Below are 23,881 nucleotides of genomic sequence, written 5' to 3'. Positions count from 1 at the left end.
TCTCTCAGAATGGTGTATTAACCAAATGAGTGCAGACAGTCGAGAATGACCAGACATTGAGACTATAACACCAGAAGACCATGTCGGGTTCCACCTCTGTCAACCAAGAACAGAAAGCTGAGGCTCGACCAAGACTGGACAGCTGAAGACTGATTGTAGGATCAAGATTTGGCACCTGGTCATGGATACATGATCCCACCCATGCTTTGTGAACATTGCTGGGCTGTGGAGAAATAGGAAAATTCTCAGCATGAAGGTGCACCTGAAAAATCTGGTCAGCATGGATCTCAAAGGAATATCTCAAATACCCTATGCAGTCAGTGCCATACAGAACTGAAGCTCTTTTGAAAGCCAGGGGAGGCCCTAACCAGTATTAATGTTGTGTTCCTTATGAAGTGTTCGTTGAGTGTACACCTGTTGAGCGTTGTCACAGTGTTTTGAGACTGTGTGCTCTGAATGTCTAAATGACTGAAGAATGTTGAGTAATCAGTCAAAAAAAAAAAACGTGTGAAAAGAGAAGGCTCCCAAATTGTGGCTCTGTTCCAAAGGACAAAGATCAGTTTGTTCATGCCTCATAAATTGTAGTTTGAGAAATGGAAACTGGCAGAAACTGGTTTACTCTGAGGCACTTAAAGCTGCCAAATGACTAAATGATTACCTTCAATACACTAAGGATTTGATTTACACTTGATGAAAACAGTATTTCATTAACTTCACAAGAGTTTAATGGCAGTATTTCAATACAGAAACACTGCATAGTTTATTAAAACACTCACACACCTACAAAACCATGAACCACTACCACAGACAATAAGGTCGCAGATGGGGGGGAGGTGTATAAAAAAGATTTGAACAAGTTTATTATTTGATTTGCGGTTATTTGAAATGTGGCTCCAACAGGGTGATAGTTATTACCCTGGCTGTGATAATAAATAGCAGCAGGTAGCTTCTTAAAGCTGTTTAAAAGATCTGAGTTATTCTTAAATACACAACAGATTAGCTCATCTATCATCTGAGGCTGTGCTTCAGAACATTTTCCTTTATATCAGAGGTGGGGAACTCCAGTCTTAGGGGGGCTGGATTTCTGCAGTATGTTGACTTCCCTGCTTAAACACACCTGATTCAGCTTAGCAGTTAATAACCAGGTTTAGCTGTTGTCTGTGTCATAGCAGAGAAATCAACTAATTGTGCTGAACTCCAGCCCTGAGATCCCCACCACTGCACTAGACGGCCTACCTGTTGACAATAATGTGTTTATGCAGCAGAAATGTAACTCAGTGCCATTAGCAGAACATGAGAGACTGGGCTGTGTGTGATGCACACCCCTTTACCACCACCCATGGATTGATCAGAGCATTCATCTGTGCAAAAGTACATATAAAATGTAGCGATGAGCCATTTTGATGGTCATGAATGCAGTACCTCATCGTCGCTGTCCAGTGAAAAACATGTATCTCCAAAATGGCAACTTCCTAACTCCCAATGGAAGTCAATGGGAATTTTAGTCATTTAGAGCATTTCTATTGGCCCATTCATCCAGAATGAACTACAAAGTGCACAGAGCAACTTAGAGGGTTCAGATGATGAGGAAAACTAAAAACGGACAAAAATGAAGATACATGTGTTTTACACAGTGTAAATAACTTTATTGATGGACTCGAGGCCTAGCTCACATGTCCTGTAGCTACATGAACGGGAGAATGAACGGGATTTCTCTGAGCTGAAACGCCCATCAGGACCCCTGAAAACGCTCATAGTGTGAGAGGCAGTGGGCAGTGCAGGAGTGGGGGAACCTGAGTGTTTTGGTGGGCAGAAAGTTTGAGGAGATTACAGCACTACACACTGACGAATACCACAGTCTCTGTTACTCCAATCCCACGTCGCTGAGGGAAAGACTTTATCTTACGCAGAATGGCACAAGAATTTGAACAGGGTCTGTAAGGTATAGCAAGCCTATGCCCTGGACCCACCCCCCCACCATTTCGCTAGCGCTTGGGCTAGCTAACTTCCTTCACGTTAATGCCCAGGCGGCCCCTCTCGCGCGGGAACGCGCTTTCGACCCCGCTTAAGCTGGGCCTCGTGCACGGCGCAGCCTGGAGCCTCAGCGAGCAGCGCAAACACGACGCCGACCTGCACGGCGTGTCCGATTCACAAACCATATCCACCCACCCGAGTGAGAGCGCAGCGGATCTACAGATCGCGCGGTCGGTGCAGCTTCTGCGTGACGTGAACAGTCTCCCTGTTTGTTTGTGTAGCTTGAGGTTGAAAATGGCGGTGGGGAGAGACCAACGCGAGAATTAAAGACACAAATAACGAGTCGCTTTGGATGACAGCTCCAGCAGAATTCCGTCAGCGGACGAAGGAAGAGGCCAGCGTCAGATAAATGTCGGGTTTCGGGGGGTTTCGGCGAAGGACGTCTGCAGCGCGAACTGAAAACAAAACAGCGTCGTGGATTTAAAATAGCTTTCGGAATTAGCCAGCTAACCTCGTTAGCCAGCGCTCAACTGGAAGATTTAACAGCAACAACCTTGCTCGCTAGCCGAGCTAGCGGGGCTAAACACAACTCTGGCAGCAGGACGAACTTCACGCTTTTCGTGGCAGCGGGGCAGTTCTGTCGGCTCGGCCGCGCTTTCCCAAACACTTTCGAGCACAACTCGTGGGCTCTCTGCTCTTGTCAAAACATTTGCATCTGACTGAATGCATAACTAATCGCTCCATCTGGCAGCACTTTCAGGCTAATAGGAGCGAGCGCGCGACCATTCAGCGCCTGGGAAGTTCGGGAATCGTCGGCTGCGAAGGAGAGCAAACTGAGCAGGTAGGGCAGCTGCGGGGACAGATAGCTGGCTAACTGTGTGCTTTTGTCTGTGGTATGTGGCGAGGTGCGTTTGCAAACCGATCCGGCCAGCGTACTCCACAAACGCGCACACGCAGCAGTATTGCTCCGCCACACGACCGCTAGCTCCGCTGCAGCTGTAGCTAGCTAAAGTGGCTACAGCTAGATCAGAGACGGTCGGAGTGGAGATCAAGTTTGATTACAACAAGCTGAGTAACGTCGTTGTGCCTCGGAGTTACATAACGACGTGAAATGCTTAATTTTGTTGCGTGTGTGGTCACACACTGGACAGGGAACTGGGCTGTTGTCAGTTTGCAGACTGGCTGACATCATTAGTGTCGGTACACGGAGCCAACATGGTTAATAACCAGCAGTTCCAGTTAAGCCAGTATGTCACCTCGCTGTTTTGACTGAGTGACCTGGAAAGAGAGTCGGATACCACACAGGATAGCCTCCCTTTAATGACATCTGAAACCCCTGTAAGTCGAGGAGAGGAGACGGTGTGTTAACCCTTGCAATGTGGCCGGATTTTCACTCTCCCCCTGCTCGAGCGTGACTGCCTCCACACACTGCAAGTTAGAGAAAACACGAGGGATGTTTTTACTGACGAGGAAAAATGTCCACCTGGCTCTAGTTTTTCACGTGTTTTGGTCAGGTTTTCGGACTGGTCGGACCTCGCCGCCTTTTAATGTTGTGCTCCTGAACAACCGTGTTTCCAGAGCCCGCTGTAGTAACTTTATTGCACGGGGCGCGTTCACCTGAACCTGGCCTCGAGGCGAACTCTCTAGAAGGATGAGGGGAAAATACGAGGGGCTCTGTTATGAGGTGCCGTTTGACATGTGGCGCTACTAACGCCGTAGTATTAAGACCAGTTCAAGTAGGGTGCAGGCAGAGCGCCTGTAATGGACTGCTGACAAATTTGACTGGCTGCTTGCCCAAGGTCATACCCAGTAAAAAGCATTGGTTAGCAGTGCTGATGCATGCTTAGATTAAAGCTGGACGCGTGCTAAGTGGTTATGTGTCAGGGTCGTGTGTTTGTTGAGCACGTAGAGAGGTGTAGAGGGGTTTGGGGATCCAGGATGGCTAGTAGATGAAAATATGCGCTTGCATGCTGTGCAAGATGTTTAGAGCCATGTCCTGCCTTTTGTACTTGTACAGATTGTTGCTGCTGCTGTTGTTCTTGCTATGGATTGCTTTATAGACCTGGAAATGCAGTGTACTAGGCTTGAGGAAGTCTGTGTTTAAAGGGAGAGTGATTTCAAACTTGCAGTTATTTCTCTGCAAGTCAGTCTGTTTATGGAATACAATTTTTTTGCTGCCTCTCTATTTCCTCCATTGCTCAGGTGCCTACAGTCGAATATATGTGTTGTGTTTACAGTTACCAAGCATGCCTTCCTGACTAGAACGGTCAGGTGTCTCTTTCATATAAAACTACATTGCCACGGTAAATGTGACATCTAATCAAAGCTATGTCTTCAGAGAGTGTTGTTGTAAAGCAGTGACAGACTTTTGGCCTAACTTCAGCTTCTCGAACACCTTCATTTATTTCAGACCTTATTTCGTAGAGTGATATTCGCAAATGTCAGCCAATGTAGCACTTTTGTTATAAACCTGTAACACAATTTAGCACTTGAATATTGAATAGAAATAAAAAATATATGTTAATAAAGATGTACTAGTTACAAATCATATCAACATAATATCCAATGTTGTCAGTAATCTTTTCCCTAATGGTCTAATAAAAAAAAGGCAAAACCTTTTTTCTTAGTTATTGACACTCTTGCATGAAATGTGTGTGTGTGTGTGTGTGTGTGTGTGTGTGTGTGTACACACACAGTGGCATGCAAAAGTTCAGTCATCCTAGGTCAAAATGTGTTACAGTAGAGACAGAAGTAGATAATGAACTGATCTCCAAAAGGCATAACGTTGCATGTGAATCCTTTTAATATTTTAAAAGAAAATTGTGTATATGTGTTTTGTACAAGTTTAGACTAAAAATGAAGGAAAATGAAGCATTTTGTGCTCTCATAACTTACACCAAAGTCACAGAAGTGAATTCTCACTTCTGGTGGTGCACGTTTTGAAGGTATAGCAGAATCATTGGATGTTTTTAAAGTAACATATGAACAAACCTGATGAATTTTGAAAACAAGTCCTGTTGACGTTAAAATAGAATTTTGTCGCAGTGAGCAAGATTTTTTTGGAGAAAAAAGGTGCAGTTGCCGAATTTCATGGGGAAAAAAAATAAAACACCTGTCCAACTTTTAACCACGGGGTGGATCGATTTAGCTTTGGAGTGTTAAATCCAGTTGCAGGAAAACTTTTCACTGTAGAGGGAAGAATGGGTTCAATTAAATTCCAGCAAATTCTGGAGGCAAAAATCCCAGTCTGTTCAGCTAAAGCTGAAAAAAGGATGACCTCAGCTGAAATATGACCCTAAACACACCTTAAAATCCACAAAGGGTTATCTCAAGAGGCACAAAATGGAAAAGAATTGCAATGGCCTTCATAGTCCCCTAACCCAAACATCTACAGAAATCTTTGAGTAGACCTCAGAAGAGCAGAGCTTGCATGACAGACCAAGAATCTTACAGAACTGGGTGTGTTTCTGAAGGAAGGGTGAGCTGAAGCTGATCAGCAGACTCTTAGCTGCTGCAAAAGCCTTTACAAGCTGTGACCCTTGCCATACATGCAGGGTCCCCAATCTTTCCTTTTTTGTTACTCACTTGGCTTTTCACAGTAACATATTCTGACCAGGAGTACTCAAACTTTTGCATGCCTCTGTATATACACACACTCTCCTGCATGTTTACTGTATATACTGGTGTCAAGTTTAACTAAATATATTTTCCAGTTAAATTCTCAACGTCTCCTAAAAACAAAATTTGCTGAAGAAAGGGGAACTGTTTAATGTGGGACCTGTTTCCATGCGTCGTGCGAGTAGGTCAGAGTGTCAAAGAGTAGAGAGGGTTCCTGATTTGCCAGCGAGGATTAAACAATATATAACAGAATATATTTGATTTTGGTTCGTTTTGAACAGAAAGTGTATTTCAGTTCTCGGTCCGACGCACCGCATCTTTCCCTTTGGCTGAGAATCAGATACAATGAAATAAAAGCCTCTATTAGAGGCAGTTAGATGCAGTTAGCCATGTCGCAAACGGTAGAGAAAGTGATGCTTCTTATACGACATTAAAACTCTGTTTTGGCATGTCCTCAGCTAAAGCAGTATGACCTAAATGATGAACAATCATCATGAACAAGGATGTCCTGTGCTTATGGCTATGAAATCTAACGTCCAGCATAGAGCACACCTTCTCCTTTCTTGGGTACTAGCCGTACTCTCCAGGGTACGGGTAATTTCGTATTTAAATTAGTACCCGTACTCCACCCTTTTGTGCTGCCTGGTGGAAAAGCTCCACTACTTTCAGGCTTTGGGATCTTTTATTGGGCATTCCTGCAGTTTATGTTTCACAAGGGTAAAAATGAGAACACGCACAAGCTATAAAACCCCTTTGGTTATTCCAAAGAATTGCTAAATGCCAAACGTATAATCTGATCATAAAGTTTAAGATGTCTGGAAGATTTATTTATTTATTTTTTGGACATGCCAGAAAACGAGGCAAGTGCATGTCTTTTAACTTGTGTCAGTTTGTCCAGTAATCTAATAGAATTTAATTTAAATTCATTACACTGGAACTGATATGTCTTGTCGCTGATGTCCTCTGGGGGTGATTTTTGTTTCTTGATCGTTTCTTTTGTTGCTGAATCGGTACTGTGGATTTTTTGAACAGTGGGTCGAATGTGTTTTACATTTTTAATGCTAATGGTCTGGATGTCTGTGATCTTAGGATAGCATTAGCTGACTGCTGAATGTTACAAGAATGTTGCTGCACTTAAACCAGTGGTTCCCAAAGTCAATAGTGGGGACATTAGTTTTTCCCCTACTGTAGCACACCTGTCTGAGGAGTTAGAGGAACCTGGAATTTGGTGAATGAGCTTAATTGGCTTTGCTAAATGAAGGAAAAACAGAAAATTGTGCATGTTGTCATATTGGTAAATAAAGGTTCTCTACATCTGATGCACTTTCCTCTAAAATATACCCCAGTGAGCGCAAGCCCAGTCTTTGGAGCCCAATCAGAAATCACTGTCATTTGAGTGTGGCTGCGTAGATGAAATAAGCCCAACTCCCTCTCTGCCCACGTCACTCTGATAGGCTGCACCCATGTGTAGGTGTGTAGCTTTGGTCTTTGACAGTGGATTCTGCAGTAGATGATAAATGAGACCCTCTCACTATACAAACACTCTTTCCATGCATTTCGCTGTCCCGGATCTCTCTGCTTGCCGCAAATGAGTGCGTCTGTGACGTTTCTGTTTGGAAATGAAACAAAGGGACAGGGAGTCATTGCCTAGAACTGGGCATATTATTATAAGGATTTTTAGGAGTTCAAATGTTATCAATCTTATTCTTACCTAATTCTGGAAATCCAGATACTACCTCTCTGTACCTCAATGTAGGGAAGGACCGATTAGTGTTTTTGGAGCCATAACCCAGGCAAACTTGATAATGCATGATCACGCAAGGCTTCTGTAATTCTCTGTGGAGCGCAGGGTGACGTTAGTGGTTTTTGCTATCTCTGCTGTGTTCTGCTACTAACTGGAGTGAGTCATGTACTCTCAGGAGGGCTATCCGGTCAGCGGTGTTAAAAGTCTCTACTCTCAAGAATTAGTTTTACACATATACAAAAATATGAGTTTGTGAGTATATGGTAAAGACTGACAACTTTGTACCCGCACACGGAGTGAATTTCAGCACTGGATTGCATAGGTTTCTGCAGCTTTGAGGTCTGTCTTGCCATCTAGCAGTTGTATGATGAACGGCCTTGCACAGAGATACAGCAACCTACAGCACAGAGCTACATGGACCATGTGATTTTACCAGCTCTCAGGATTGGCTAAGTTGGAGAAATATCAGCCGATTGCATATTTGGGCTGGATCAGTATATCAGATGATACTGATATACAGTCAGTCAGTCCTTTCATCTCTATTTAAAATATGCATGTATGACATACCAACCTACTCTTGCCTGATTGGCTAGACACAATACAGCAGCTGTACTCATTTGCGCAAAACTGAAATCTGCTCTTGCCGCAACACAACCCATCATGCACAATGCACATGAGGCAATGCTTTCCACTGAATTGAATAAGATGCGGCAAAGCAAAGTGAACATGTACATTGAGGGGCAGATCAGTGATGCAGTTAAATTTATACACGGTTTAAGTCTGGATTTTACTGTATGTAGTGCTGTAAATTGTTACACCCTTGAATTGTTGTTGTAGTTATATACTACAACCTCTGTGATCTTGCCTAAACCACGTATTGTCATGATCAACAGTGCCTTGAATTCCATATACTCTCAGCTCCCTAGGTGACAGTTTGCATTCATTACGTGCAATACACCTTCAGGACAGCTCAGGAATGCGCATGAGGGACAACAAAGTATGTGTCTCTTAAATCTTAGCTCTGGCAGTTTAGTGGGGTCCATCCATTACTGCTCTACTTATTGTGAGAGTGACAAGACTCATAAACAGGCAGTTAGCAGGGCTTCTAGGCTTCTGCCTAGTCGACAAGTGCTTGGTAATGGAAACTAATTCAGGAACAATTTGGGATATAAATTGGTGTTAAACTATCCAGAAAATTGTTTTTGTTTTTAGTATTTTAAATCTGTTTGCCTAATGGCATTGTTACTATTATTATTATTATTATTATTATTATTATTACTGTTGTATAAGATAAGGCACAGAAGAGACTCTGAGTTCAGCCAGGTGAAACTGGAAGTGGAAAATCGAAATGTGCGGAAGGCAAAGCATATGTTGGAGATTAAAAATCACAAAGATTCATCTGGGGTAGTGAAAGTGTGGAAGTATCGATGCTGTCGCTAGAACTTGTTTATCTATTGAGCGAAGCAGCAGAATGGCGGAGAGACATCTTTTAAGTCTGTTTGCTGTGGAAAGCTGCAGACTGTGTGGACAATATAAAGCAAGAAAGTAATTAAAAAAAAACACCATGTTAAAGCATCCAAGGACTTGCTAGAAGAAAAGTGTTTTGCGGTGTTCAGTGCTTCGATTCTGAATGAGCTGTTCTTTTTCAACATTATTCTGATGTTCCTTTTTATAGAAAAGAAATGATACGTTTGTCATTCCAAATGGATGCTTCATATTCTTCTTTTTGTCATCTCAGCTATGCAAAAAATAAGTTAAAATTTCTTCTGTTTCTGTTGCTCATTAAAACCAGTGAAATTTCACATTCTGCCTAATGAGCTGGAGATACAGGTTTGTAAAATGTTCAGATGCCACTGGTAATGTTTGAAATGTCATACAGTGCCAACTATTATTGTATGGCACTGTTATACTACTCATTATTGAATGTTGTGCTGTAGGTTTTTAAGTACAATTGTTGTACAAAAACAGAAAAGAAAGGATTATGTGTATCACCCTAAATGTTGCCCTGATATGCTGTGCAGTTTTGAGAACACTGATTTTGAAACTAGAACTTCCATGCAGGATAATTGTTGGTGTATTTCCTGGTATTTGTAGATATAGTAGTATATTTTGTATGAGGGAAATTCCACAGGGTTAAATTATTACTCTTCTGTTCTCCAGAAACTTGTTCGATGCGGCTGCTTCTTTTTGAATCTCAAACTAGGTGGAGGACACTGAACAATTTGTCAGCTGTCAAGCCACCAATGCTGTTGCTGAGTGATGGAAGGGGAGAGGGCGGGCTATCTTACTCACCCAGAGAGAGTGAGGCCAGTTCTTCTGTGGCATGATCCGATGATAAAGCCAACACTTAGATGACTGCGCCGCTGAGAGGTACATGCAAGGCGTTGTAAAGCAAAACAGCCACCACAAAGAAAACATCGCAACAATGTGACTGGCTTTTTTTTGAACGCTTGAATAATTGTTGGAGTTTAAGCATGTGTCTTATATCATGACTATCTAATACAGAGAGGCCAAACATCTGTGAATGTGTGGGCTCACCAACGTATAGTAATGCATATACAGACAAATTCCAGGGCTGGAATGGACAAATGGAGGCAGCTGCTGTTCTACGTATATTTATATTAAATCTATCATTAGGCCTGACTGCTTTGGAAGAGTACAGCATTCTCTTCTTCCCATCCCCATTTCCTGCTGTTTTTCTTGAAGTTTGCTCAGCTCTGCTTTAAACAGAACTTTGCCTTCACTCTACCTTAGTTCTTCTCTTTAGTTCTGCTAAAGTTGAGTGCCTTTTTTTTTTTTTTTTTTTTTTTTTTCTTCTTTTTTTTCGTAGTCTGACCTAAATAGGTTTCTTTTTTGTAGCTTAAATTTGCATGTTTGTTTCAAAGCCAAAGGCTCATAGGCATACATATGTAGCAAGGTCTGATCGCGGGGACTGATCCGCCAACACCGACACAGTGCCATTCAGCTGCACTGTAGCTCATTTCCTATCGGTGTTGGTGTGAAAGGCTCACTGCTGCAGCCTGGAGAAGGGCGCTCAGCTGTGCCTCCCTAGTCGTCAGAGAAGCTGACCTACATTCTCATCTCTCTGGGAAAAAAAAGCTTGTGCAGCAGACTGTGAGAATGTGTGGGGGTAGAGAGCGCAAGTGAGAGAGAACTAGCAAATCAAAGACAGAGAGAGAGAGAGGAAACAGAAAACTCAGCCGCTGGACGTTCCTCTCAAGAGAGGACTGACCAGTAGACCCAGGGACGCAGTTAATTGCTAGCGGACCATTGCCGGAGCCGGTGAGAAGCATGGAGCCAGTTTACACGCCGTTGTGGACCTTCAGGACTTTGGCTTGCTGTCCACAACCTCCTTTTTGTGGTAGCATGGAGGAGAGGCTACAGACATCACGAATGTAGCATCTGCTGCCTGCTCCATTCGCCTCAGGATGCGTATTTACACATTTGTAGAGGCGGGAGTGAAAGTGTCGCGCCAGAGTTCAGAAGTACAGGATGTTGTAGCGGGCTCAGCAAGAGTGAAACATCAGTTTCTTCAAGTACACCTCCCACTCTGCTGTTACCTTCGGTGATTTCAGTAAACTCGTCAACGTTCTGATGTTCTTACCAAGCAGATTCCAAATGTGAAAGAGAAGGTAGTGTAACTTTGGCTCCGTGTGGATTAAGGTATGAAGAAGAACGTAATGGATCTTTTGATTATTGTCAGTCTGTTGTGATTGTCTTGAATATGTCTTAAATACAGCTTCTAGGGTGTTTGTGTATGTAACTGATCAATATCATGGTTTGTGCAAAGTGTGTAGTGTGGTGTGGAGGGTGCTGCTGTGTGAACTATGGAGTGGGTGGTGTGTGCTTGTGTGGTAAGGAGTGTGTGTGTGTGTGTTGATTATATTTGAAAATATATCTATTAATCTGCAGAATAACTGGGTTATGATGCCAAATCTGCTTTTTATTCATTTTACTGCATTTGTAAGTGGTTTCTTTGCTCTATAATGATAAGCTACATACATTGAACACCCCTCCATTCTACATATTCAAAAATGTATGTATTTGCCTTTGAACATATTGTAAATGGACAAAAGTATTGGAATGCACCTCTTAATCATTGAATTCAGGTGTTTCATTCTGTCTTGTTGCCACTGGTGTATAAAATCAAGCAACTAGTCATGCAGTTTGCCTTCACACACATCAGTAAAGAAATGTTACTGGTATGGCATGGTACTGTAATAAGATGCAAGTGACATTTTCCTCCCTCCTAGGTATTCCACCTCAACTGTAAGTGGTATTATTGACAAATGGAGGAGTTTAGAAACCACAGCAACTCAGCCACCAAGTGGCAGACCACGTAAAGTCACAGAGTGACGAAGAGCATGGTGCAGTCACCAATGGTCTGCTGACTCCATTTACATTTATGGTATTTAGCAGACGCTCTTATCCAGAGCGACATACAAGGTTATCCATATCACAGAGGAGGGCCAGTGTAGTGTTAGGAGTCTGGCCCAAGGACTCTTATTGGTGTAGCGCAGCATAGTCACTCAGACCGGGAATCGAACCCTGGTCTCCCACATAGTGTTGTAACTCAGTGGCAGGTAGTGGTGTTATCTGTTGCGCCACATCAACCACCAACTCCACACACCAACTCCATTACGGCAGAAGTTCCAAAACTCCTCTGGCATTAACGTCAGCACAAACTATGCACCAGGGGCGTTGTGGCATGGGTTTTTGTGGCTGCTCAGCTGCATGCAAGCCCCTCCTTTTTGGCCAAATGGAGCAATGGTATGTATGGGTGTTTGCTGAATTTCTTGAAAAGAACACCTTTTCAAAAAAGGGTTGTGTTGCAGCCAGCGGTAAAGGGAACATTAAACTGGTAGAGGAAAGAATGGATTCAATTAAAGCAGCATTATGTAAGAATTGACATTTCTTGCTTCTGGGCTCCCCATACAGCTGGGAGGTTAAGAGTAACAGATATTTTGACCAGGAGTACCCAAACCTTTATATGCCATGTGCGTGTGTGTACCTATTCTGTTTGTTTTTATCCAGTTTTGTTTCACTTCGTAATGAATTAGGAATAGCCAGCAGACAGTCCGACGTAAACGATACCTTTCCATATCTTAAAGCGCGCATTCAGACCCTGCTTTGTTCATGCTTGACCGTTCCGTTGGAATCTGCTCCAGAGCGACCATACAGAAAGAGATTTTTATACTTGGGCTAAACTCTTTGTTTAGGACCTTTGTTCTGTTACACTGACCGTACTTGGTTACACCAGATTGCCACTAGGAAAAACAAACAAAGCAGCCCTCTCAGTGAAATAATCAGAGCTGTTCTCCATTTCCATCACTTTCCTTCCTCAGATGTCTTTGAATGCTTTTGTGGATTGTTTAAGAATTTTAAGAATGCGGCGTTCAATATAAGCTTAATGTTAAAATTAAGTGGGGTAATTCTCGGTTAATGCGCATCACTCATTTTGGCTCTGTTCACACCAGCAGTGTCTTCATATCATTGAGCTACTTGTGGCTGTTCTTGCAGAGCTGCGAGCCTGTTGGGTTTTGTGTTGCTGTAATTATTGTCATGGTTGAGTCATGACAGGAGTTCAAGTTCTAATGTTTAATGTTTAGTGATATCTAGGGTGTTTACTCAGGTAATCCTGGAAGGGTGTGGTCTCGCTTCTTTTAATCTGTATGAGCAGCGGTGCCTCAAAATACCAGTAGTTAATGGGGGAGTGTGTTGGACCATTAGAAGAACTGGTTTAGTAGACATCTCTCATGCTATTCTCTGTTACAGAGCCTGCTGTATTTTCTGTAGGGCTATACTGTATGTCATTGTTCATCAAGAAATGAACCCATGTGAATAAGGGTGTAACTGTGTTGTATGTGTTGCAGTGTATATTCTGTTTCATTCTCAAACAACAAGCTTTTGTTCAAAGAAATCATCAAATTAACAACCGCTAATTTATTTTTTCTTGTTTCACTGACCAACAAGTGGGGTGTGCGTGCCCGTGTATGTGCGCATTTTGTACAGAAATGGACATGACATACTAGCCATGGGCTAATGCACTAGCTATGAGCTAATATGGTAACCCTGAGCTAAGGCACCAGCCACAAGCTCGTATACAGAATGTTCCCTTTGAGGTAAAGAGGAGGTGATTATCATGTTTCCAGAGTAGTGATGCTCTACCCTCATTGTGGCCTTTCATGATTCATTTATTATCCTGACATATAAATAGCATTGTACCACTACACAGAAGTCATGGTTTACAATAACTGGAGGAAAGCAACCAAATAAAACTGGCATTCGTGCAAGTTACAGTTTCTTCCACCAAAGACTTATTTTCCAGACAGGTATTAAGCATTCAGAATGATGATTCTCCATTGAAAGTAAACTTTAGGTCTAAATCTAGGCTTAATCCCTGTCTGAGAAGCCAGCCCCTAGTGTTGTGTATATCCTCCCCTCAGATATAGTACAGCTTATAGATGTAAACATGCAGTCACATAGGTAATTTATATTAAAAAAAAGAAAGACAATTGGTCACAGTTGGCTACAAAGCTGTAAAGCATCTCAAGTTATAGTACAAAAGTAGAAAAAAAAAAAAAAACGTAGAAGTACAAAATAAAAAAGAATACAAAAAAGTGTGAACTGGGAGGATTTTTTCTATTTGTTCCACTTAGGCTGCGTTTACACCTTCAAAATTTAGGACCAGTCATCCCAGAGCAAAACACCTTTGCTGATTTAAAAGAAGCAGGTGGGTCTTTTAGCTCCTCGTGTATCCTTTGCAATTACCATAGTCAGACGCCAGTCAGTTTAAGATTAGCATGGCATGTTGATTACGTGGTGACAGCTTGCCCAGGTTTAGGTTTCCAGGTAGAACCTGTACTCTCAAAATTTGGTTCTGCATTTTGTTCATCAAATCTTCTCACATGGGCTACCTTGTGTTCTCCATAAGGCTACATTGCACTGGACCGTGACAGTTTGGGATGAATAGCCACACCGTTACACTTGGTGTTTAAGGAAAAGGAGTACTCAGCTGTGGTCTGCTAAATGTGATGAATGTGAAGTTGTGTGATGCCCCACACTTGTTTAATGATGAACCTTGTCTTAAACTTTGCGATATGTTGTACTGTTACACCCCTGTGTAATGAAGGTTGCAATTTCATTGTTATTTTTTGTGGTTACTTAAAAAAAAAAATGTGGGAGTTAACATTTTATATCCTTTTTTTCTTTTCTTTTCTTTTTTCTTCATGTGCTTATATGTTTGGTGTTGACCAATAAATCATCTTGGCATGTTTGATTTTGTGCTTAAGACTCAAGCTTAAAAGCTGTGTAAGCTGCAAACAAACACGCAGTGAATAGTGGTTTGGAAATAAGGTGTCACTGATGTGTTAAAAAAATGTGTGTTCTCTAACTAAGGTGCAGCCGTTTGGCTAGAACCATCACATCCTGATACTTCTACATATGTGTTAGTGTGTAAGAAGTGTTTCCAGATAGGACATTTTTCAGTTTTCGGAAGGAATTTTTGAAGGAAATAAAATGCTTCATGGGCACTGGTTGATAAGGTAGCTTTCATGCCTGGCTTCCTTGATTAACCTGTGACTTAGTCCAAAGACAGATCTCTATCCTGTCTTGTACATAAAACAAAACAAAAAAAACAAGATCTGAATATTTGATGTGGTTGCAACTCAGCATGTTCAGCAGGAAATATCAGTCCTTCTTGTTGTTTACTTGATGGGTACAGTTGTACACAGAAGCAACATAGATCTTACCTATGTGGTAGGTGTGTTTAGTAGTTTATTATTTCTTTTAAATCTGACCTAAAGTGAATATTTCCAGTGCATGGTGGATTTAACACTGAATAGATGAGTGGTTACATTTTAATAATGGTTACTAATGGATACTTTTCAGTCTTACGTTTGAGCATTTTGCAGAGTGTGACTGTATTTGACTCTGGGATATAATAAACTGTTCAGAATATGTTGTTTCTATATAAACTACAAACCTGTGTGGTGAGTTTTGTTACATTAACGCAATTGCTATGCACTTCATATACAACTTAAATAACTTGTATTCCCTCTGTTTGGTTTAGTTTTAGGTGTAGTTTTCTTTTCTTAGAAGACAGGTTGACGCAAGTTTTGTTTGGATGTTTGCAGATATTTTGCTCCATGTGCTTTAATCGTAACCAACTTCTTAGTTCCTGAGAAACAGCCCAATAGCACAAAGCTGCTAACACCCTGCTTCATCCTTAGGAACTGTGATTGGTTAAGATGTTCCCGGCACAGTCATTTGCATATTGCGTTATCAGTATTGGAAAGGCCAACATTTTAGAACTGATTAACAAAAGATATATTGTTCAGCCGCACTCCTATCACTTGCCATTTCCTTGAATGTCACCGTCTGAGCTCTGCCTTTGTTTCATTTACAGGTTGTGTACAGTGTCCAGTTGTTTTCTGCCTCCCCCAGTGGGATGGTGCTGCATGACAGAGAGGGCATGGCGCCATAGCCCCCTCTGTTACACGTCTCAGCTCTCCCGTCACCATCACACAAGCCCAGCGCAGTGGACCACAACCACAGTGCTCCCCTCCATGTGCACCCTCTTGGAGCCGTAGATCAAGTAAGTTGATATCCGCAGTCTGCACCACAGGTCTTGGTTCAGAATGTTTTCCCATATAATGATTTGAAAAGATCTTGTGGAAGGAGACCACTTCCTCTGCATTGGTGTCTTCCCAGTTTCATAGAAATCGGCCCCTATGTTCTGCGACTGGTGTCTCTAATGTATATGGCTAATTTGCCGGTCTAGTATGGGATGTATAAATTATGCTACTGCTATTGCTTCGGATGTCACAACTAATCCAATTACCAGTAGGCTGCATGAACAGAGGTCATGCATATTACTAGAAATGTATTACAAGTGGTATGGCCCCTTACCATTTGATTTTGGTTTCAGTGCACACAACACACAAAGCGTACACACCATCATGAAGGTAGAAGAACTGTGTTACATATGTTTTTATTTGTCTAACCTGTAAACTGAGAAAAGTGGAAAATAATAATATTAATACATATACTTTTAGATGCCATCTCCTTTTTGTTGCTATATTGTGGTATTTAGTAATTACAAGTATTTATTTTTTATTTATTTATATTAAACTTGCAAACCTGTATGTCTAAATGATGGTGTGTGTGCAAAGTCCATCCAATGAAGAATAACAATAATCCAGTGAAGAATAAATTTGCTAAAAAGCAAAAGTTACTGCAACTAGCAAATCAGGCATGCCGTAGGTCACTAGTTGCCCCCAATTATAAGCTGAATCAAGTTTCCAAGTATAGTCAATTCAAGCTCCTCTAAGCGAGCTAATCTAGAGATGTTTGGGTTTGGGCTGAGGTATGGCCAGGGCACCAAGGGCAAGTGATTGGTCCTGTTGTATTTTGAAATGAATATTGTGGATAAACCCTTTTCCTCACCAAAATCTGGCACCATATCTTGGAGAATACATAGACTTGAGAATGTGCTAAATAACTTGACCGCCATGCCTGCTGTTCTGCGTGTTCTGTTATCCATAGATGTGCACTTGTAGGGAAGAATATGTGCTGTAAGGCTGACAGGTGTAAGGTGGTAACTGTGGGGATAATTATGATTTTTCTGGTCTTAAATCAATTTGATTTCATTAATGATTAACGGATAGTGATTGAGTAGAAACCTTGTGTCTTTCATAGACAGTCATTAGATTCAGCTTTGTTTGTAGCTGAATTATAAAGCTGTGATGAGGGAAAGTGAAGTGCTTTGATTCGGTTCTTAAATTCCACACGGATTTGATTCTTCAATTCTATTCTAATAGAATAATGGACAGATGATTGAATTCCGTACGTGTGTTGATTGTACTAGAGCAAACTTTCAATGGTGAAAACTCTCAAAATGTCTAGTTTGTCATTTTCCTTGCTGTTATGCCTCCTGTATTTATATACTCAACTTCTCAAGTGATTGTCTAGATACTTGGATTGCTGCTTAATACATCAGAGGAAGTACGAGTCGCTAGGAAACCACCTGAACTGGCAGTCCCCCTCCCTCTCCTTGAGGTGGGTTGCCATCATGAATTAATCAAAGCTCTAATGGGCTCTCAATCCAATTTGAAAGAAAGCCAATTAGTTTTGCCCATATGATGGTTCCACCCGTGGGTCTGGGTTTCCTCCTAGGGCTGATGTGCTAATGAAACAGTGTGAAGCAGCTCTGCCACCTGCTATAAACTCATTCCATCCTTGTGTCCATCGGCTTCTAAATCCCTTCTGCTGCACCTTCTCTCTTTATTCTTCTCAAAGGTTCATTTGTTGCTCATGGTATATGAGTTTGCATAATAGCATATGCTTCAAGATGCAGTGCTGTTTAATGTTGTTGCTGGACTTGATGTTTCCCTGGACTCCAAGAATCATACTGAAACTGCTCAGAGTATGTTTTTGTTGTTGTTGTTCCCACTATAGTAATAAACTATTAAACTGATGCTTATTTTTTTCCCCTAAAATGACCCACACCTTCCCTTTTTTTGGCTTGAAGCTTGAACATGCTGTTCCAGACTGCCACTTCATTCAGTGTTATTACATTTAAGATTTTCCACTTAAAACTGAAGACACCATTAAATAATATTGGGTATAATCCAATTTGCAGTATAAAAAAGTGCACTCATTTGAAATTGCAGCTATGATTAAAAAGATTAATCACCTTAGGATCAAGTTACAAATCCTCCATATGCTATCCATTTGAGCGAGTTGTGGCATAGTTTGATGAAGTTTAGATTGTTTTTTTTTTTTTTGACTGACTGATTTGAAAGCAATATCGTTGATCTTTTTGTGCCAGCCACAGATGACTGTGTCGTCATTGGGAGCCCAAATTATGATGATTTACACGTGGACAGAATTGTTAGTACCCCTTGGTTAATGAAAGAAAAACCCACAATGGTCACAGAAATAACTTGAATCTGACAAAAGTAATAAATAGAAATTCTATGAAAATTAACAAATGAAAATCCAACATTGGTTTTAAACCATGCTTCAACAGAATTATTTAACCTTTTAAGCCATCACTGCAATCAAACGATTCCTGTAACTGTCAATGACACTTCTGCACCTCTCAGCAGGTATTTTGGTCCACTCCTCATGAGCAAACTGCTCCAGTTGTCTTAGGTTTGAAGGGTTCCTTTTCCAGGCGGCATGTTTCAGCTCCTTCCAAAGATGCTCATTAGGATTAGGTCAGGGCTCATAGAAGGCCACTTCAGAATAGTCCAATGTTTTCCTCTTAGCCATTCTTGAGTGTTTTAGCTCTGTATTTTGGGTCATTTATCCTGTTGCAAGACCCATGACATGCGACTGAGACCAAGCGTTCTGACACCGGGCAGCACATGATGGTAGTCTTGACATGATAGTCTTGAGATTTCATTGTACCCTGCACAGATTCAAGACACCCTGTGCCAGATGCAGCAAAGCAGCCCCAGAACATAACAGAGCCTCCTCCATGTTTCACAGTTGGGACAGTGTTCTTTTCTTGATATGCTTCATTTTTGTGTCTGTGAATATAGAGCTGATGTGCCTTGGCAAAAAGTTAAATTTTTGTCTCCTCTGTCCATAGGACATTCTCCCAGAAGCTTTGGGGCTTGTAAACATGTAGTATGGCAAATTCCAGTCTGGCTTTTTTATGATTTGTTTTCAACAACAGTGTCCTCCTTGGTCGTCTCCCATAAAGTCCACTTTGGCTCAAACAACGACAGAAGGTGTGATCGGACACTGATCATCCTTGAGCTTGAAGTTCACCTTTAATCTGGGATCTTTTGTCACCATTCATATTATCCGTCTCTTTGATTTGTCATCAATTTTTCTCTTGCGGCCACGTCCAGGGAGGTTGGCTACAGTCCCTTGGATCTTAAATTTCTGAATAATATGTGCAACTGTAGTCACAGGAACATCAAGCTGCTTAGAGATGGTCTTATAACCTTTACCTTTAACATGCTTGTCTATAATTTTCTTTCTAATCTCCTGAGACAACTCTTTCCTTCACTTCCTCTGGTCCATGTTTAGTGTGGTACACATCATGTCACCAAACAGCACAGTGACTACCTGTAGCCCTATATATAGGCCCACTGACTGATTACAAGATTGTAGACACCTGTGATGCTAATTAGTGGATACACCTTGATTTAACATATCCTTTTAGTCACAAAATCAGTGTCGGATTTTCATTTGTTCATTTTCATTGAATTTTTATTTATTATTACTTTTGTCAGATTCAAGTTATTTCTGTGACCATTGTGGGTTTTTCTTTCATTAACCAAGGGGTACCAACAGTTTTGTCCACATGTGTATAAATGTAATAAAGCTACATATTCAGGCAGATGTAGTGCAAAATTCTATGTTTTGTTCAGGAAAAATACTGAATATTTGCATCAGGCCCACTGCAGTCTAAATGTGCATCATATGCACAAGCTAACAATAAATACCCTGAATTAGCACTTATGATCAATAGCTGTGATTTGGATATCAGACAGATGTTAGTTCAGTTTAATCTTGTGTGTTAGGTGAACATACACCTTGAACTTATCCTCCCTGTGGCATCACAATTTTTACATAGAACATCAGTTGCAAGAAAGCATTGCGTTACTGTGAGGTTATGTTGAGAAAATGATGTAGGCTTTAGGCTATATATTCATACAGATGTTTTGTGTTGCTCAAAGTGCTCTAAGAGGTCTGTTCCAATACTATAGTTAATAAAACAATAATTTAGAATAATAATAAATAATTTGACACATACATTTTCATGACCTATGTCAAAAAGACTTTCTCATAATGATCTGTTCTATTTCATGGTTATAACATAAATTCCAGGTCTGCTTCTAGTGTATACTTGTATGTCACAGTTCAGAGAAGTGGCAGATAAATTAAATACGTTTTAGAAGGTGGAAAAACCAAACCGATTTTTCACTGTCCACGTGCTGTAGCAGTGGAGCCTCGAACCTCGAAGGAGTGCTGCTTCCTCCCTAGAGTAAACATCCTGGCTCGCAGCATAAACTTTGAATCTATTGAACAATATGCATTGGGGGACTAATGTGGGCACTGCCCATCTCCATTGGCCTGGACTCCTTCAGCAGGTATGTCCTGTCACGTAGACTGTGACATTTTACCCAGCTGGACGCCTTGCGCAATCACATGGTCACTCTGTAGAAGTAGCACACATGGGCAGTGAGTGGACCCCTGCGTAGCACTTTACAAGGACAAGAGACACCATGACTCTGTCAGGGTCTGCACTAGTGTTGGTGGTGTAAAGGATTGAATAGAGGTGGGTGTTTCAAAATTAAAAGACCCACACTGAGTTTTGTAGAGAATAATGTTCTGGTATATGCACACTTCTATTTCTGAAGGTAATTAGTTTTTAGCTTTACGAGCTCAGATTATTTCCAAGGTTTTGTTTAATTATGCTGTTTCCGAATTGTAGTTACACAAACAAACAGTTTACAGATGATCCTTATTAATTCTTCTATTTTTCTATTATTCTTCTATAAATTCGAAAGCATGCTTTCAGCGCCTCTCCGAAACTTTCGGCTGTCGCCTCTGTTCTTAAAGCAAAATATGATTAGAACAAAATAGAGAATTATGTTAAAGTTTAGGCCTGAAACATATGTTTTTAAATTTCACTCATGGTGGAGCGATACATACCCCCCCCCCCAAAATGTCACTTTTTTCTTACCTTTTTCTGTTAAAAGGCATCCAGATTCTCTGGTGGTTTTGGACCGGGATTAAAATGGCTTTCTACAAATATTTCCTATCAATAGCATTGTGTAAAATAAAAAATAAAAAATCATTGCACTGAATTCAGATGAATTATGTATTCAGTTTACAAAAAAATGTAATAAAATCATTATTTACAAGTGTATAAGTGTTATATACTCATTGTGTTCTGAGCTGCCTGTTGAGCTAACGATGAGCTCTTGCTCAGCTTGGCAGGGCAGTTGTGACTATGTGTAGATTTGCCATCTCCTGGCACCACGTCATGAATGCGATGTCTGACAAATTAGTTTAAGGTTTATAGGACGTTTGGGGAGCCTCATTCACAAAGGGAGAGAGCGCAAAAGAATAGTCCGGTGACAAAAAGGTGTTTAAGCAGCTCTAAGTTGAGTAATGAAGACGGATGGTGATGAGGCGAAGGCTTCTGTGGTATCTGGATTGTAATCCAAGTCCCTGGGCGGTGTGGCACTCTACAGAGCAGTAGCTAAATAAGCAGTGTAAAAAGGCAGAGTTGATGGCACGACTTCTTGTGTTGACAAAAGCCAGAGATTTACAGTCTTTGTAAATCTACAGTAAAGAGCAATAGTCTTGCAGGAGATTTTATATTATATTTTTATATTTAGACTGTTTGAATAAACAAGCCACTCTTCTTTATAATAATGATAATGAAAGATGTGCTACTGTTGTTGCAGCTTCTGTTACCATGCAGAGTTCATATTTTCTGGAAGAGCAGTGTGCATTTCTCTCTTGGCCTATATGGCTGAGGGGAGGTAGTCAGCAACAGTGACTGCGCGGCTTTCTCCTGGAGCGAACCATTTTTGCAAGGGACGAAGGGGGAGGGGTGTGTGTGCAGCCGAGCATGGGATTCGTCTGTTTTGAAACTCACTTGCTACCACCTCCTCCTCCTCTTCTTCCTCCTCCTCCCTTTTCCACTTCTTCTCCACCCCGGGCTCCTCTATGAGGGGCCTCTTCCCCATTGAGCTGTCCTCCCCTTCCCGACTTCGTTCTTCCACACTTCTCTCTCTCGTCCCCAAAAGCACCCCCCCCCTTCGGTGTGGCCACGGGAGAGGAGAGTGTAAACAATGCTCTCCCTCCCCTCTCCCTTGGTGCTTGGTGGTCCATCCCGCTCCCTCGGCGACATGCGTTACCGCTTCTGCCTACACGCAAGGTTAAGGCAGCACGAGCAAGAAGCTTGGAAAGAAGCCCCCCCCTACATATGCCTGCGGAATGGAGGCACCCCGAGCCCGAACTTGTTTGGCTGGAGGCTTTAGAGGAGTCCTCATTAGCCTGAGCTAACGGAGCCACCTCGCAATTTTTCTCCCCCCCCCCCTCCGAGCTGCTCGGCTCCATAGGCCACAAACAACAGCTCAGCCTCAGGTGCGCGACTGCATGTTTTTTGAGTGAGTGAGAAAGTGAGTCCCTCCCACCAACCCCCCCCTCTTTCCTCTCCTTGTCGCGGGTTGTTTAGCTTGAGGTCATGTGCACTTGCATGCGTTTCGAAAAGAAGGGCTGAAGGCCTCCCATGGCTTTATAAGTTTGTTTCCCTGCTCAGGGGGGCGAGAGTGTGGGGAGTTTGCACATGTTTTGCTGAGTGAGTTCACCAAGTTTAGGTGTCTGTTTATGAGTAAGTGCACTCCAGTTCGATGTGGAAGGACGGCTGGACAGTGTTACAAACTTAAAGCAATTGTGGGCCACTGAAGATAAAACTGGCTATATAGAGGAAGGGTTTGTTTTGGTTCCAGTATGTGCAGCTGAATGTGACCTGGAGAAGTTCTCATGTTGGTAGCATATTTCTTGTAATTAGGCAGAAAACTGCATATTCTCTTGCTGAGTCTCATTCCTTGCACATCTGGTATGAATGAATTGACCTCTGTACCATTTAGTTATGGTATTGGCATGTTGTCAAAACTAATTCTGAACCGATATTTGATATGTTTATAGAACTCCCGTATTCCTCTGCAATGGTATTCTGTCCTAGTATCTACTTTGTATAAGTGTTTATGTGGGGCTGTTTTCACACTCTCATTATTCACGTATCTGTGCATCCTGAAAAACGTTTGAGGCTGGCTCAGTTCACATGTTGTTTTCTATTTAGCCTTCAGTGACTTGTTGGAAAACTGTACTGTTGCTTTAGTCTTTTAGTTTATCATTATTTGTAAGAGGATTAGAAATGCTGTGATTCTCTCATTTGTCATTCAGTTGCTGAAATATGTCTTCATTTTTTTTTGTTGTTGTTGCTCAACTGTACTTTACTTTATTTTCTTTTTTTATTTATGTATTTATTTGTCAATCTGTTCTAGTTTACCACAAAAATAAGTCAGAGCTTAAAATGAAATGATGCTGACAAAACTCAAATAAAAGTGAAAGAAGGGGGACGGAAAGACAGTAAAGCGCAGTTGGTGACATGAACGTTTGCTGACTGTTTGGAGAGTAAAGGGAGGCCCTGGTTATTAGTATAGTGTCCCTAATAAAGAGCTTGGTGAGTATCATTGAGTTTTCACTACCTTAGTGACTCCTCTTCAATTCTAGTCACTTCTTGGGTGGCTTGCTTAGGATGACTGACACCTTCCTGAAAGCTAATGCTATGCGAGGAGCTGATAGAGAGACAAAATGTTCTTTTGGGACATCAAGGTCATAAAACTGCTCTTCAGTTCCTAAATAAAGGAAGGAATAACTTTATTTCTTGATGTTCAGAAGAAAATGTGCAGAACAGAACTGTGTGAAAGCTGTACTACGCTTATCTGAAGCATCTGTTTAGAAAATAAAGCATTGCTGTGTAAGTGTTGCAACATTAAGCCT

At 41.5% G+C, this 23,881-nt stretch overlaps 1 protein-coding gene across 4 annotated transcripts in view; it reads left to right on the top strand.

The window, feature by feature from the left end:
* The first annotated feature begins 2,261 nt into the window (after positions 1 to 2,261).
* ncoa1 (nuclear receptor coactivator 1) overlaps positions 2,262 to 23,881 on the top strand; it is a 55,909-nt gene continuing 34,289 nt past the window's right edge. For 2 of the 4 annotated variants that reach the window (XM_072680608.1, XM_072680580.1), the window contains exons 1-2: positions 2,262 to 2,815; positions 15,744 to 15,932. The gene's annotated coding sequence lies outside the window, so the exon portion shown is untranslated. Of the gene's footprint in view, positions 2,816 to 9,670; positions 9,707 to 10,849; positions 11,000 to 15,743; positions 15,933 to 23,881 lie in introns of those variants that run through there. The other 2 variants (XM_072680599.1, XM_072680590.1) reach the window with 2 other exon arrangements.

This window comes from Salminus brasiliensis, chromosome 1 (assembly GCF_030463535.1).
Source record: "Salminus brasiliensis chromosome 1, fSalBra1.hap2, whole genome shotgun sequence".
Taxonomy (NCBI): Eukaryota; Metazoa; Chordata; class Actinopteri; order Characiformes; family Bryconidae; genus Salminus; species Salminus brasiliensis.
Note: the sequence above shows the minus strand (reverse complement) of the source record. Positions and strands in the feature narration are given on the sequence as shown.